Source organism: Marmota monax, unplaced genomic scaffold (genome assembly GCF_021218885.2).
Source record: "Marmota monax isolate L192 unplaced genomic scaffold, Marmota_monax_Labrador192_F-V1.1 WCK01_AAM20220418_F8-fsc00332, whole genome shotgun sequence".
Classification (NCBI taxonomy): domain Eukaryota; kingdom Metazoa; phylum Chordata; class Mammalia; order Rodentia; family Sciuridae; genus Marmota; species Marmota monax.
The window spans coordinates 457,949-475,258 of NW_026693576.1; the positions used below are offsets into that span (position 1 = coordinate 457,949).

The 17,310-nt window shown below is 34.3% G+C and overlaps 1 protein-coding gene and 1 long non-coding RNA gene across 2 annotated transcripts in view; one reads left to right on the forward strand and one right to left on the reverse strand.

Moving 5' to 3' along the window:
• Dlc1 (DLC1 Rho GTPase activating protein) overlaps window positions 1-17,310 on the forward strand; it is a 470,384-nt gene that overhangs the window by 58,489 nt on the left and 394,585 nt on the right. The gene's annotated exons all lie outside the window — the stretch shown is intronic.
• Window positions 12,067-17,310, reverse strand: part of LOC124102831 (uncharacterized) — a 46,503-nt gene continuing 41,259 nt past the window's right edge. The window contains exon 2 of the long non-coding RNA XR_006855001.1: window positions 12,067-12,183. This is a non-coding gene — a long non-coding RNA (uncharacterized LOC124102831). The remainder of the gene's footprint in view (window positions 12,184-17,310) is intronic.

Sequence of the window (17,310 nt, forward strand, 5' to 3'; positions counted from 1 at the left end):
CAAACATGCAAAGGCAGTTCAGTTGACAAAAAAACTATCCTTTCAACAACTGTTCTGGAAAAGTGTATATGCGTATACAAATAAATTGGGGCTCTTACTTCACACCATATACAATAACTATGTTTAAATATATCATACTCATTGATCTAAATTTAAGAACTAAAACATAAGACTTCTAAAAGGAAACAGGAAAAAATGTTTGTGATGTTAGAAAAACATTTATTAGAGTACAGAAAAATTCCAAACCAAATAAGAAAAACATTAGTTAATTGAAATTCATCATAATTAAAAACACTTGTACCCTCAAAAAAGACTTGAAGAAAATTAAAGGAAAGCCACAGGCTGGGAGAAAATATTTTTAAAATAAATACTAAAAAAGGACTTATATCCAGAATATATTAGAGATCTTACAACTCAATAAGAAATACAGACCCAAATTTTTAAAAAGGTGGGAAGGCAAAAGATTTGAATGGCATTCACCAAAGAATATACATACTGTCAAATATATACATGAAAAGAGTCTTAACATCACTAGAAATATGAAAATTAAAACCAGAGTTAGATAGAACTACCCATTTCCTATGATGCTTAAAATTTAAAAGTGTGACTATTCCCAGCGTTTTCAGGATGTACAAGAATTGGGTATCTCAGAGATGGTTGTTGCGTATCAAAAATATTTTAGTTATATTGGAAAGCATGGTAGTTTCTTATATAACTATATATGTACTAACTATGTGACTTAGAAATTTTATACCTGTATTTTTACCTAAGAGAAAGAAAACATATCTTCACAAAGACTTGTATATAAATGTCTATAGCAGCTAGCTTCATTTGTTATAACAATGAAAATAAAGAAACCAGAAACAATTCAAATGTCCATAAACTTGTGAGTGGATAAATAAATGTGGTATATCTACACGATGGAGAAGTACTCTGCAATAAAAAAGGTCTGATGCCATCTATGCACTGTAATCTGGATGAATGTTGGAAATGTTATCCTGAATGAAAGGAGCCAAATCCCAAATAAAACATAATATATAATTTTATTTTTATAATATTCTAGAAAACATAAAACCATAGTGATAGAAATATCAAAAGACTGCCAAAGCCACTCTTGGAGAGAAGGGAAGGACTCTGGAGGGTATGAGAGAATTTCCTGGTGTAAAGATATATAATAATATAATATCCTGGCTTTGGTAGTTGTCACAAGAATTTATATATTTATCAAACCTCATCCAGTTGCACACTCAAATTGGTGAATTTCATCATTATGTATTAATGAAGCTAATTTAAATATAGAATTAGGCTACTGGATTGTACATGTGATGGCACAGTGGTATGAAATACCAATTCTATGTCTCTCAAGAGAACCAGGGTAGTTCTAAACAGGTAAGATCCTGCATTTATCATATAAAGACTAGCTGCACAGATATTTCTAGTCGTCATAGGACAATCTGAGTTCCTGCTTTGGTCTCCTTCTGTAATCAGTGCCTGTCCCAACATTCAAAACTGTGTTTATAGATTGCTTCTTGAACAAATCCCCTGATAAGTAATTGTCCTGTCTAAGGCTTTATTAACTAACTAATTGGGGCTTCTTATCTTGTCTTCAGAGCCTCATTACTAACCTCAGAAATAATCGCTGAGTAAATAATTTTATTTCAGACATACCCAGCATGTTTAATGATGATAGGAAATTGTTGAAACTAACGCCTGCTTTTTGAGCAATATATAGGAGGAAATGTGGGACTCAACCAAAGCCTGTGGATTATCCAGGCTCATTCTAAGGGATGGTACTTGTGTTATTTACCCTGTTCAAGAACTGAAACTTAAAGCGGGGGGTTTCAGTTTAATACCAGGCATAAATTACATCTCTTTAATTATGTTCAAAGAGGCTCATTAAATCTATGGTTCATTCTATCTACAGAGGTTCATTAAGCCTGGGTTTTCATGATGACCACAGTAATCATTCATTAAGAAGGATCACAATTTTACTGTGGAGTGGAATGAATGGTTAAGTTTAAACATGTTTTTAACCATAGCAGTACTTCACTAAGGCAGTAGTGAAATGTCTAGCTGGGACTATGGAACTGACCACACTGAATTTGACCAGCCATTGCTGTTTCTGTCCCACCTATGACTTTTCTCTGATACCTGTGTTCCTCAATATCCCATACTTGTCCCATTATAATGTATCTCATTAGAACTGATGTATTAGGTGTCAGCATATTCTTAGAATCTATCTGATTACTTGAACTTCAGAACTTCTGAAACTAGGTTTATAAAGCTCTGTTCAGTCTTGATTGGTGCTGCACGTATCACTGTGAACTGTATCTCTGGAGTTTTTAAAATGAGCTTGTATCTGCATTTTATAACAATATCTTCTCTTTACCATAGGGTCTCCTAGTTTGGGTCAGTAAAAAAAAAATCGTTTTCTCATATGAATTATATAAACATTTTTTTTCTCTATGATTTTTTTCAATATTTGAACTAGAAAGTGTCACTTCTTCCCACTTCTTAATACTGCTTCTTCAGGAACAAAAGCCAAAGGGCTGGATTGTGAAGAGATCTTTGAACCTACACTTCCTAATGTATCAGTCAGCTTAATGATATCATTTGAGTCCTTACCAAACAAAGAAACAAACAAAAGGCAGATCTATTGAACAAAAGCAGAATTTCCAGTAATCTAGACAAAAATGAATTATGAACTACTATAGTAGTACAATGTGAATTATTCAAGATAATAATAGCTTACAAAGATTTAAGGATAAAGACATTTGTGAAGCTCAAAAGAATATGACTATATGGAAAAAATAACAAATGTTTAGTTGGCCATATATGATAATAGAAAGAGGAAAAAATAAATACAAAAAATTAGAAAAATGCTTTAAGATGAACTTATCTTTTATACACAAAAAAATGACTAGACCAGTACTTTTTTTTTAATGTAACAACACTAATTAATGAACAGTTGGAGTCAGAAGCCTAAGATTATAATCTGCCTCTACAACTTATTACCTGAATGACTTTGGGCAAGACACACAGTGCTCGAGTTTGGATCTAAAATGGCCCCCAGAGGCCCATAAGTTAATACTGTGATCCCAGCCTGTAGTGCTATAGAGAGATGTGGAACCTTCAGGAGGTACGGCCTAGTGGAAGGAAGTTAGGTCATTAGGGGCGTGCCCTTGATGGACACATTGGGACCTCAGCTCTTTCCTCTCTTTCTTTGCTTCCCAGTTGCTATGAGGTAAGCAGCCTCTAGCACCCCATGTTCCTGCTGTGATTTATGATGCAGCTACAGTTCCAAAGCAACATGAACAAGATCCCCCGTAGACTGAAACCTTTGTGACCACGAACAAAATTCATCTTTTGCCTTTTTATGTCAAGTATCTCAGGTATTTTGTCCCAGTGGCAGAAACCTGACTAGAACACACTGCAATACTAAGTCATCTTAGTATTACATTTGTTTCTTCATTGGTAAAATGGGGATATTTATCTCATGCTACCATTGTTTCAAGGGAATTCTTGGCCAAGATGAAGAGAGCACATAGTCACATTCACCAAAATACTTCACATGCACACACATTAAAAAAGCTACTAGTTTAACTAGCTAATAACTCACAAAAAAAAATCTGAAGGAAAATGACCACACAGAGCAAGAATCGATACATCATATCCTATTGACTTCAAAGTCCCAAGTAGAGGCGCATGCTGCTGTAGAGACCATCTACAAGCAACATGGGCTTACCAGATCTGAAGATCCTAATTCTAGAGAAGCTGTTATCTTTTTATGCTCAGGGCTAGTATCACAAGCTTGCTAACCCTCTGCCCAGAAAAGATATTACCATTTACAAACATAGGGTTCTCCAGGTCCTGGGCCATACTCAATGCCAGCAAGTCCCCTTCCTCACCTGGAGAACAAAGCATCATCAATGCTCTGGTGACCTCAAGAATATCTTTGCTCCCAATTCCTAATATTTAAGAAGTAACTACTATGTTAGTTAGTTTTGCATTGTTGGGACCAAAATACCTACCAGAACAACTTAGAGAAAAGAACAATTTATTTGGGCTCATAGTTTCATAGGTTCAGTCCATAGTGAGCCAATTCCATAGCTCTGGGCCCTAGGGAGGAAGAACATCATAGTAGCAGGGCATGGAAGAGGAGAGCTGCTCAGCTCAGAGAGGGCAGCCTGGAAACAGAGAGAGCACTCCATTTTCCAGAAACAAAATGCAAACCCCAAAGGCATGCCCCAGTGGCCTATGTTCTCCAAACACACCCCACCTGCCTATAGTTACCACCCATTAATCCATTCAAATTATTAATCCGTGAAATGGCTTAATCCACTAATTAGATTATAGCTCTCATAATCCAGTAGTATCACCTCTGAACCTGTCTCTTTATCTCACACATGAGCTTTTGGGTGATACCTTATTTTCAAACCATAAGGCCCATAGAATTTCAGACGGTTTTGTGAAGATTTAAGTAAGGTGATCTCATAAAGCTTTCATTACATAGTGATTATTCTATTTTAGTAGTTGTTTTTATTATTACATCATAGTTTTGTGAGACTCAAATAAAATAATTCATGCAATGTGCTTATCCCAGAGCCTAGAACACATTAAGTTCTTGAGGGTGAATTGTTTTTACTGTCGATATTGGTATTCTTTTAGTTACCATCACTCTACACTTATACTTTGCCTAACCATGTCTCGTAGCCTTTACCCACTCAAATCTTGACTCAAGATTTGAGATGGATTCATGGCAAAAAAACAATTTGTATGATTTTTGATAAAAGAACTGTATGGGATCTTCAGTTTGCATTTCATATATTTTCAGTATTTTATTTATGCTTCGTTAGGATGATGAGTGAACTATCAATGATATTCAGTATTGCCATTCATACTCTTTTACAATGATATATGTTAGAATGATTAAATCTTGCAAATATCAAATATACTGCATGAGCTCAATATAATGTGGAGGGTCTAAAAAACAGAGCCAGAACGTAACTATAAAAAGTGACTTTTGACATGTTAGTGGAAAGATGGAATTTTTAACTTCCTTAATTATATTTTCATGACCTAAAAATAACTAAAGAACTTTTCTAGCTTTGAGTTTCTGTTAATATATCCCAGACTATTGTCTTTTTTTAATTTTTCTGATGAGTGTTTATGCTTTAATGTGTTTAAAATAGAAACTTAAATATTCAGAAATATACTACTTAATTAATTGCACCCCTCCCATTTTTTGTAGATCCTGTCATAGGTTACTGGCCTCTTTACAAGAAAGATGGTAATAATTTGGAAGTTTTAACATAAAATTCCATCATCCCCAGGAATGTGCAATAATGATGTCTTTCCAAAAATATATTGATATTGCAATTCTTGGATATACTGAGATAACGTTTGAAGTGCAGCTGGCCTAGTACTTTTTGGTTACAAAGGATTAAAAGGAAGAAGATTGAAGATGTTCTAAATGCAGGAATTATTTCATCACGTGATGTGGATATGCAATATACCATCTCCAAAAATCACCTTGGGGTCGAGGTCATTGCACAAGGCTCATCTGTGATTTTGAAATCAGCAGGTCCCCTGAGACAGTGGTAGGAGCCTGTGACCAGGGGTACAATAACCTGGGTTCAAGTCCTGCCTGTGACTTGTTAATATTCTGCCAAAATATAAGTCATTTAACCTCTTAGAGCCTCACTATGATCATTTTTATTTTAATGTGTTCTTTTTAGATATACATGACAGTGGAGTATATTTTGACATATTATACATACATGGAGTATAATTTCTTCTAATTAGGATCCCATTCTTGTGGTTGAACATGATGTGGAGTTTTACTGGTGGTGCATTCGTACATGAAGATGTCCAATTCATTCTACTGTTTTTCCTATTTCAATCCACCCTCCCTTCCCTTCATTCCCCTTTGTCTAACCTATTGAGCTTCTATTCATCTTTCCCTTTCTTATTGTGTGTTAGCATCTGCAAGTCAGAGAGAACATTTGACCTTTGGTTTTTTGGAATTGGCTTATAGTCCCCATAATCATTTCTAAATGAATGGATGAGAGCAATTGCCTTGATGCTTTGCACAATAGAAAGAGGTTTCAATTAAATTCTGAGTGTCAAGAACCCTCTTCTTTCAGACTTTCATTCCTCCTTTAGACTAACCACTACTAAAAATACATCTTTTACCTATACTCCTTAGCTCCCTTTAAGACCTGTCATTCAAATCAATTACTACAATCTTAGGAGTCTGAGATCTCTCCACTCCCTCACTCATGTTTCCTGGTCACCTCTCATGATGGACTTTCCTAACTGTGTTTTCCTCTCTTTGGAATCAGACCCTCCCACTCTCCAAGTTACTTATTAAAAAGTTCCTCTCACTTGTTGATTATGATTACAACTTACTTATCTTGACATCATTGGTACAAGAAGGAAGATGCCATGTATCATTCTTTGTTATTGTCACTGGTGATGAAACGAATCCCCTTTCTACAAAACCAATCTATAAACTACCTGAGAACCAGATCACATCTGTTAACTCTGCTCAAAATGCAGTATAAATGGGGATGTGTTAAGAGCACAGAAAGTTCTTGCTGGTTAATGTGATTCTGCACCTCCACCAATAAGCAATGTATGTCTGATTCCATTGGGCCAAAAAGGAACTGCTTAGGCTGTTAAGAACTCAAAAATCTATTAATCAGATAAGCACAGTTTTAAGTATCTATCGATAATACAAAGTATAAATTTAAAAATACAGCATACGATTTCATATAATAATCTCTGATGTTTGTGTCACAATGTATAGCTTTGCGGGAGAGGACCTTTTGGGTATTTTTGTTTGTTTATGAGCAAGCATATGCACTATCTCATTTAAATCTGGAGACAACCCAATTTCAATCTCCAAAAACTATGTCCTTGATCCTCATTTTATAGAGAGAATTATTGTTGGGATAATGGTCTAATTTTTAAATGTTAGAATTGCTCTCGTCACCATTTTCTTGATAGCCTACTCTATTTCTTATGAACCAATAAACCATGTCTGTAGCAGGAGAATTAATTCGTGCCTAAAGTTTGTTCACCCTGAGTTGCAGAAAGATCTGGACATGCCTGCCTTGCGGCATTCATCTTTTTTTTTTCTCCCTTGTCCTGAAACCCCTTTCCCCACCGGAGGCTTTCCTTCCTGAAAATCTGTCTCAAAAAGTGCACATACATATCCTTGCACATACACATCATATTTTAGCCCATTGTCCTGAATTCTTTTTATTTATAGAATACAACACTGTAATTGGTAGGTATTTTCTTACTTAGTTCTGTATTCAATTAAGTTAAATTAGGTGTAAATTCATACATGGAAGAAACTTAGTCTCATTCTCCACCTATGATTGAAACCTGGCTCAGTGCTTGGCATATAATGAATTCTTAATTGTATGAGTGATTATGAAGACATCAGGAGTCTCCAATAAGGTATGAGACAGTGAGTGAGAGGTGTACCAGATCAGTTAGAGGAGCTGGTGCAGTGCTGCAAAAGGCAGATGTGATATCCACCATAGTATTGCATTTTCCTCCGTTGCAATCCCCAAAGGCTTATGAAGGGCTGCAACTGAAAGAATATTAATTAAAAATATTAAGCTCTCTATAGAAGACGAAGAGAACACAATATTGGTGATACAGTGCTGTGGCTTAACCGTTGAAAAAGAGAAAGCAGTGTCTTCAGGGTTGACAGCAGCTGGCTCTGGCCATGACAGAAAAACATCACCCAGTGTCTATTCAGAGCCTCTCAGCAGGAGCTGTGACATTTCCAGGGGATCAGCACCTTAACTTTCATTTAGCATCTGAAGGGAAAATCGCCTTCTCTTTGCCTCTTTGGAAGCATGGCTGGAGGAAAATGGTGCCTGTCCAATGGCAACTGAGCCTTGGTAGAACATACACCACTCTGTGGAGACTCTGAGAACAGTGAATTCCAGTTTTTAACTCCCAAATTAATGTAGTCTGAAAAACAAATTATAATGTGCAGAGCCTTCAACTGAAGTACACTCAGTAGGAGTGTGTGTGTGTGTGTGTGTGTAAAGGAAAAAGAGAAAAATACAACATCAAGAGATGATATGATGGAGCTGGGATTGTGGCTCAGTGGTAGAGCGCTTTCCCAGCATGGGGAGGCACTGGGTTGGATCCTCAGCACCACATAAAAATAAATAAATAAAATAAAGGCATAAAAACATTTATATTTTTTAAAAGAGAGAGATGATAAGGTCCTTTACCACTAATGAAGTAAAAGATACTACATTATGGAAAGCCTTAATAGTTTTGCTGTATGTGTATAAAAAATGATAAGAAGGTGCCATGATTCACTTTGATCAAGAAAAAGTTTTTGGAGAAATGCCTAAGAATGTTCTAGGAATTGCTAGCATAAATGAAAACAAAACCAAAAGTTTGGATAATATTTAAGAGTATGACATGAAAAAAGTGAGACATAAATAATCATATATATATAAACATAGCATATAAAATATTTGTGAGGGAGGAGATTTAAATGTTCTTTTTGGTAATAGCATGATTTTGATTCTTGGCCCTCATGAGCTACTGTGTGTTTCCTAAGTTCTGAGGAAATCAACTTCTTCTAGGAAAAGTGAACAAATATTGTCTACTTCTCATGAAAAAAAAAGTTAATGTAAACAAAAATTATAATATGCTACATGGGAATTGTAATTCATACTTAGTTCCTCCCCCTTCCTTTAAAGATTAGGAAAATGAGGCACAAATAAATTATTTTACCTGAAACCATAGAGATATTTGTTGGCAGAAACTTCTTACTATCTTAACTTGTTTAGTATATTCTTTATATCCAATATACTTTACTTTTCTATATTAAATATTTTGTACTTGCTATGGGAAAATTAGAAAATGCTCAAAATTAGAAAACAAAGAAAAACATCACTAAGATTCTACTATTCAAAGACATTTACTGTTACATTTTGATATATTTTTCCAGTGTTTCTCTCTAGGAATTGATTTTTTGATGAGTTTTTGTTTTATCTTTGCAGTGGTTTTGTTGACTCTAGCTTATTTTAATTAGTAGTCTAATATAAGAATTACTAGTAACACCTAGCATTTCATCTAATGCACACATCAAGTTTATTTATCAATTGTTATACTGGTTATTTCCAAACTTTTTTATATAGTTATACTATCAAAAAATTATGTTTGGAAATTCGTATTTAAAGTATTTATTCCTTCTGTTCAATTCTCTGCCTTGCAATTTATGTAATTTAGAAGATGTCAGGTTAATATGAAGAGGAACTTTGTAAATGGTTAAGTTCAAGGATGAAGGTCAGCAGGGTGAGAAGTTACAGGGAGGAGTTTAACCTATCACCAGGCAGTAGTGAAAAGCTGTGCTTTTAGGTTAGGTACTTTTTCCAACGTGGGCACTTTGACAAGTTGGATAAGCGCTCTCAACCTCAGTTACTTTGCCCACACTGGGAACATATTTGTACATCCTTCCCACTATGACTGTTGACAGACTAAAAGAGCAATCCTGTACAGCACTGAGACAGGGTCTGGCGATCAGTGAGTGTTCGAGGAGCATCCGTTATGTGTCTCAAAAGATTTCATAACAGCAAGAAGAACAAAAAAGGAATCAGGAATTACAGATCCACCTGGAGACAGGACTGAATGATGGTTTCCTCATTCCAGTATCCAAAGTGCATGGAAGTTTTAAAGTCAAGAAGCGGACGGAGAGGGACACTGAGATATAGGTCACCTTGGAAATAATTTGGCAGAATCGTATTCTGAAAAACCTTTTTCCTGTTGTTCCCTTTTCCCATTCAATTTCTTATTCTCATACTATTCCATGAAACAAGTTAGTTCCGTGCAAATGACCTTGGGGTCAGAGGACAAGGAAAGGGAGCTTTTTTTTTTTTTCTGTAAAGAATCTTCTTCCAGCTCTAATCGGACCTTCATGGATTCAAAATGGAGAAAAATGTCATCGGCTCAAGTGAGATTCTGTCCTAAGACTTGAAGACCTTTGCTTGGACTGGCTGAAGGGAGCTTTGCCACTGAAGAGCTGAGTAACTGGACCCATCACTTAAGCTAATTGAAAGTAACTAGATCTATTTTAAAATGTGGAAGAGGTGATTTTTTTCCCCCTATGTAATATATGATAAGTCTTTCTAAAAATAAGTATGCAGATTATTTTGATTCATCTTGCTATGAGATAGCTGGGCTGGGAATGGCTCATAATTTAATTGTACACAGTGCTAATATTTATTTAGAAGGAAGCATAAAATTTAAGCCCCATCTTAATTCACTTTCCCCCAGAAATTTAACTAGCAAATATGTATCAATGGATGTGTAACTGATGTGATTCTGCAATCTGTATATGGGGTAAAAATGGGAGTTCATAACCCACTTGAATCAAAGTGTGAAATATGATATATCAAGAAATTTGTAATGTTTTGAACAACCAACAATAAAAAATAAAAAAAAACAAAAAAAAAGAAATTTAACTAGCAAGAAAAAAAGGGATAACTCATCAAATTCCCTCCATTATTATTATTATCATCATTATTTTTACTGTTTTTTTGTGGACAATTGCCAGAATTGAGTGTTTCATTAAATTAACACAATGTAAAATGCTGTATTAGTCTGCTCAAGCTGCTATAACAAAATACTATTTGTTGGCTTGGTGGTTATACAAATAGACATATTTTTTACAGTTCTGAAATTCAGAAAGTCCAAAATCTAAGTGCTGGGCAATTAATCCTTGGCAAAGAACCTCTTCCTGGTTTGCAGACTTCCACCTTCTCTCTATGACCTCACATGGCAGAGGAGAGCTCCAATGTCTGTTCCTCTTATCAGGGCCCCAATCCCATCTCAAGAGCCTTGGCTTCCTAACTTCCTTTAAACTGAGTTAGTGCCATCTCTAAATACTGTCACTTGGAGGCTGGAGGTTTCAACATATGAATTTTGGAAGGAACCCAATTCAGTCCACACCAAATGCCAAAATATTTACATGTATAGTTTTGTTTTTTTTTCAGTTTTTTTTTTTTTGTTTTTAAACCAAGTAAGCTACATTTTGTGACTCCAATATTAAATGCTCTAATAGCTTGGATCTGTGACTAGCTTTTGTTTATACTAAAAAAATTCTTGATAGAACACACTCTTCCGTTTTTATTAAAATATGAGCACTAATGTAAAATTGGAACAATATGTCATATGATTTACTGTATTCTGGGTCAAGTGTTGAAAGAACTATTCAGACAACCTGCCAGGTTCTGTTAGGTTACACCCAAAGCTTCACGGTTTAAAACAAATGCAGGCTGAAAATTTGACTCACAGACATGTGGTCTGGCTCAAAACTATGCTACATGTATCTGGAAACACCCGCACCCCCCCCCCAAATACACATACACACCCACGTATACACACAGAGCCAAGAAACACAGAAATGTCTTCAAATAATGAAAGCAAAAACCAGAAACTGAATATCTTGTCTTACAAATTTCCTCCATCTCTTGGAGAAGCAACTTGGTATTTCCTTTGTGGTTTTCATTTCAAGGAATTTTTAAAATTCAGCAGTAAGTTGCTTTCTGTATTATCTCATAATACAATTCCCTCTTTAAAAATGGATGTATTAATAGAGGTACTTGGGGCATCAGAAGTTTGTATGAGGTATCAGAGAGGACTGGGAGAAGGTGTATAAAATGGTCTGAGGAGAGAGAAATCTAATACTGGTTGGCTTTCTCATGTTAGCCTTTAATCCCTCAGGTACCAACATTAATGTTAGGCCTTAGGATAACAAGGATTTTGGAAGAAACCTTAAAATGAACTTCACTTAAAATGGAAAATAAAGCAATATCAAATATTTATACGGTGCTGTGCATGTCTAAGTATTTACAAAACTTACCAAATGATAAAGCAATTGTTACAATTATCTTTCAAATCCCCAACAACACTGTGTCTGGTACCCAGTGGATGCTCAAATCGTTTGCTGTTTAGTTGTTCTTTTTTTTTCTAATCAGAATTGGAAAAAAAAGGTTGAAATAACAAAACTACCAGACACACTTTAAGAAAACCATTTCTTGTAATTCATTTCCTCCAGTTGCTGATATGTGTTGCTTTGGTTTCTATCTTCTTGTTGAGCAATAAGTACCATTACTGTTATCTTCATGATCTTCTCATCTAGAAGGCAAGAAAATAATCAACTTGACGTGGCTACTCAAATGTGAGCTAAGACAATTTCTGAGCATACATAGTGTTTGTGGAACAATCTTCTCTAGGAAATTCAGAACCATCAGACCTGCTCCGCCCCTACACAGTGCAAGGAAATCATTCATAGAGACCATCACCAGGGGATTCTGTCTCCAAGTTCAATGAGCCTGTTGCTCAAATTGACTTTACATGTGAAGTTGTTTTTGTCCCAAACTCTAAAGTCCAATATCTGTGTTTTTGATAGTTCACACCTTTTACTCAAGACCCAAAATATTATTTTAACTCATTAAAAAACTTGAAGCTCAGCAAGGCCCCACATAAACCAGCTACTGCATTTCTGAGGTTCATTTGTCTACCTAAGAACTTGGCAACTATAACCGACACTCTGCTTTGGCCCGTGAATAACTAATACAAGTAGGGGAAATTCTTTTATATTTTATTCCACAGTAGGATTATTTTGGTAGTGAAATTCTACCTTCCAACATAAGGATAGAAGAAACCTATTAGGACACATGTTTTACAAACTCTTTCAAACTATTTTTCTAACATTTAAGTTTTGGCAAATGTCTTACTACTTTCCGCCCATTATATTTTTCTCTAACTTACAATGACAAATGAAATTTCATGAAAACTTTAATTTAAAAGGTTTTTTAATATATATTTTCATTTCTCACACTAAGTGGAAACATGTCATTGAAGTTCATGAAAGAAAACACTGTTGATGTGTTGCTCTATCCCAGAAAATAATTATGGCCAGGCTGTGATAATGATATTGCATAAATGTAAGGATATCCTATTAAATACTGTGAAGAACATCAACTGTTTTTAAGGTCTGATAAAGAATTCTTTAAGCTATTTTTAACTGTGTCCTTTATAATGGTTAGCATGCTGAGAGACTGATAATCCATAGTAACACAAAAATTTTTGCAACCACATGCAGTGATGAGTTTATATTTGAAATTTGGCTGAATTCAATTGCCAAAGCTTTGGTTAAATCCTGATTAATATTTATCTCAAGTAGAAATAGTTATCAAACTGGTAGATGGAGATGAAAGTGAATAATACTTTAAAATAGCAGGATTACAGTGATCTCTACTCCATGAAAATATGAGAATCTATAGAAGCAAAAGGTTCCCTGAAGTTCTGAGTCCAGTTTATGTATAATGGATGCTCTTTTATACCTGCTCATCAGAACAGTGGTGAAAACACTGCGGTTTTCTAGACCTTGTTCAGATATCTCATTCATAACATTACAAAAAAAGAAGAAAACAAACAAACAAAAACCCCAAATCCTCATTCTATTCCAATGCATCTACCATAGCAACCATATATCTAGCCATAAAACAAGACATATATTTAAAAGAATTTAAACTATTCATGGTATATTCTCCAACCACAATAGAATTAACTTAAAAATAAACAATAAAGATAACAAGTGAACAACAAACAATTCTCTTTTTAATATAGATACAAAAATTAACAAAATTTTAGCAAATAAAATTCAATAACATATAAAAGATAATATGCCATGATTAAGGTTGGTTTATCCCTGGAATGCAAGATTTGTTTAATATTTAAAAATTAGTCAATGGAATCCGCATATTAATAGCTTAAAAAGAAAAATTTATGCAGAAAAAATAAAAATCATATTAGAAAAAAATGTTTAAATTCCTACATCCTTTCCTGATAAAAGCTTTCAGCAAACTAAAACTAAAGTAGGGTTTCTCAACCTAAACATTATGGATATTGTGAGTCAGATAACTATTTGTTGTGGGAAGCTGTTCTGTGCACTGTCACATGTTTCTCAGACACCTTGCCCCAGTTGTAACAGCTAAAAATGTATCAAAACATTGACAAATGTCCACTGGGGAACAAAATCACCTCCAGTTGAGGACAACTGAACTTGAAAGAATTCAATTGCCAAAGCTTTGGTTAAACCAAAAAGGGTATCCACAACAGCAACAATAAACAACAAGATTAAAAAGGAAAACACTTGAAGCTAATATTCTAATAGTAAAAGGTTAAATGTGTTTTTCATTAGATCCAAGACAAGGGAAGTATGTCTATTTTCATGAATGTTATTCAACAATGTGATGCAGACTCTAGCTTTATTCTAGTGGAATAAAGCAACAAGAACAACAATAAATAAATAAAAGCCATGAAGATTTTAAAAAGAAATAAAACTTCATTCTTATACAATATGATGATCATCTTCATAGAAAATCATATGCATCTTCAAAAAGCTACTAGTACTAGTTAGTCGTGTGACATTGCATGAGAGTCAATTAGATCAATACAACATATAGAGAATCTAGAAATAGAAGTATACATATTTTGGTCAGTGGATGATTGTTAAAGGTGAAAAGACAATTTCATGAAGAGAATTGTTGTAAATGATTCTGAAACAATTAGATATCTGTATTTAAAATAAAAGAATTTTTATTTACACTTACTATAAAAAAATTAACTCCAAATGTATCATAGAACATAAATGTAAAAACTAAAACTATAAAACTTCTAACATAGAATAAAGGAAAATATAGGAGAAATCTTTGTGGTCTTAGATTCATCAGTTTTCTTTGACATGAGGCCAGAAATTCGATCCATAAAAGAAAAACACTGATAATTATTTCATTTACCACAATTAAGAACATCTGCCCTCCAAAAAGAGTAAGAAAATGAAAAGACAAACTATATTGGGAGAAAATATTTGCAAACCACTTACCTAATGAAGTTGTTTCTTTTAGAATATTTAGAATATATGAAGATCTGTCCCTTTATTAATTAGAAAACCAACAACCCATATTGTAAATATGGACAAAAGATTTCAATATGTATATATTGGTTCTAGGATTGACCCCAGGTGTGCTTAACCACTGAGCCACAAACCCTAGCCCTTTTTATTTTTTATTTTGAGACGAGGTCTTGCTAATTTTCTTAGAGCCTTGCTAAGTTGCTGAGGCTGGTTTCGAACTTGCAATCCTCCTGCCTCAGGCTTTTGAGGTACTGGGGTTACAGGCATGCGCCACTGTACCTAGCTAAAGAGATATTTTTATCAAAGATATAATGATAACAAATAAGCACATGGAAAGAAAGTCAACATTATTAATTATTCAGAAATGCAAATTAAAATTTCAATGAGATATCCTACATGTCTATTAGAAAGACTGATCATACCAAGTGTTGGCATACTCATAGAACAACAAAAATTCTTAGAAACTACAGGTAGACATAAATTGTACATTGGCTTTAGGAAATAATTTGGGAGTTTCTGAAAAAAATTAAAATATGCCTATCAAGACCCTAGGTACCTATATAAGGAAATTAAACAATATATACAAATAAAAACTTGTATATGGATGTTCATAATGGTCTTATTTGTACTGGCCAAATAAATTTGTCCTAATGTTATTGTCCCAAATGTCCATCAACAGATGAATGGGTAAACAAATTGTGGTATATCCGTACAAGAAACATTACCAAGCAATAAGAAGAAATGGACTACTGCTATGATACAGATGGATCTCAAAATAATTAGATGAACTTGAAGAACACAGAAAAAGTATATGCAGGTGATTTCATGCACATAAATTTTTAGAAATCATAAACAATCTGCAGTGATAGAAAGTAGATCAGTGGTTGCCTGAGAGCAGAGGGGGAGGAAGGAGAAAGGAGGGATGAAGATAGACATGAGATGATGTGTTTTGTTTTGTGATGATGTTATCACAAGTATGTGGATTTGTCAAAAACAATAAAATTGTGTATTTTAAATATATACAGCTTTCTTTGTGCCAGTTCCAGCTCAATAAGCTATTAAAATATGTAGAGACTGGGGCTGTAGCTCAGTGGTACAGCACCTGCCTCACATGTGTGAGGCACTGGGTTTGATCCTCAGCACCACATATAAATAAGTAAAGATACTGTATGTTAAAAAAAATCTAAAATATGTAGAGAAATTCCAAAAGCAATGGACACCTAGAAGAATCAAGAAATAAACTGAGGAATAAAAACGCTAGAAAGCAGCAGCAAACACATTCTACCAGAAGAAAGAGTAATGCAAAACAATGCCTTTCTTTGCATCGTCTAACAGGTAGTAGTAACCTGCGTGGGACTGGTGAAAATGTCCTATTGAACTTGATGATACTAGGTTTCTTTCAGAGAAATACAGGTGCTTAATTATATAAAGAATCACACCAGAGAAGCATATTTGCAAATTCCTCATTGTTTTGTTTTTCCTTAGCTATTATCTGTTTAACCAATAGTCTCCCCCTGTGCTCTCAGTTCACAAGGCTTTTTTAATATTCCTCTACTTCCTACATGGAAAATTCAGCTCTTCAACAATATGCATGGCATTTAATAGAAGAACATCAACACAAAGTTCAAATCTGACCTTTCTAATTACCTTTGACAGAGCCACCATCCATCACCACCAGTTACCATGGCAGCCTCCTAACTGGTCTCCTTGCTTTGGCCCTTAATGCCTTTCAGTCTCTTCACACAGCAGCCAGAGCAAGCCTACTGAAATGTCAGGTGGATCGTGTCACCTGTCTACTCAAAACCTCCACTTTTTACTGAGTCAAAGCCAAAGCACTTACAAGACACCCCCTAACCTGCTTCTCATCATGAACCTGAGCTTACCTGAGATCTCTCTCCTCTCTTTTTCCATTCAAGCCACATCTCTTGCTATTTCTGGAACTCATAATCTTCATCTTCTAAGGGTGTCCTAAGCTTATTGAATTAAACAAGGAGATTTATCAACTCCTAAGATCATATATATATATATATATATATATATATATATATATATATATACACACACATACACACACATACATATATGTATATTTACATATTATATATATTTTAATGTTCAAGGGCCAAGATATTAAATAATTTAATATATCACTATATATAAATTTTTACTATTTAAGTTTATTTTTAAAACAACTCTAAATTTATGAAGATAGTTTTCTCTATCACAATTCTTGAATTGTAACAATTTTTAATAAAAGAGAGCATTGAACATAATAATCTAAGAAGCAGGTATAAAAAATGGAGTTTTAAAATTTTTGACAAAGTTAATCAAAAATTTATAAT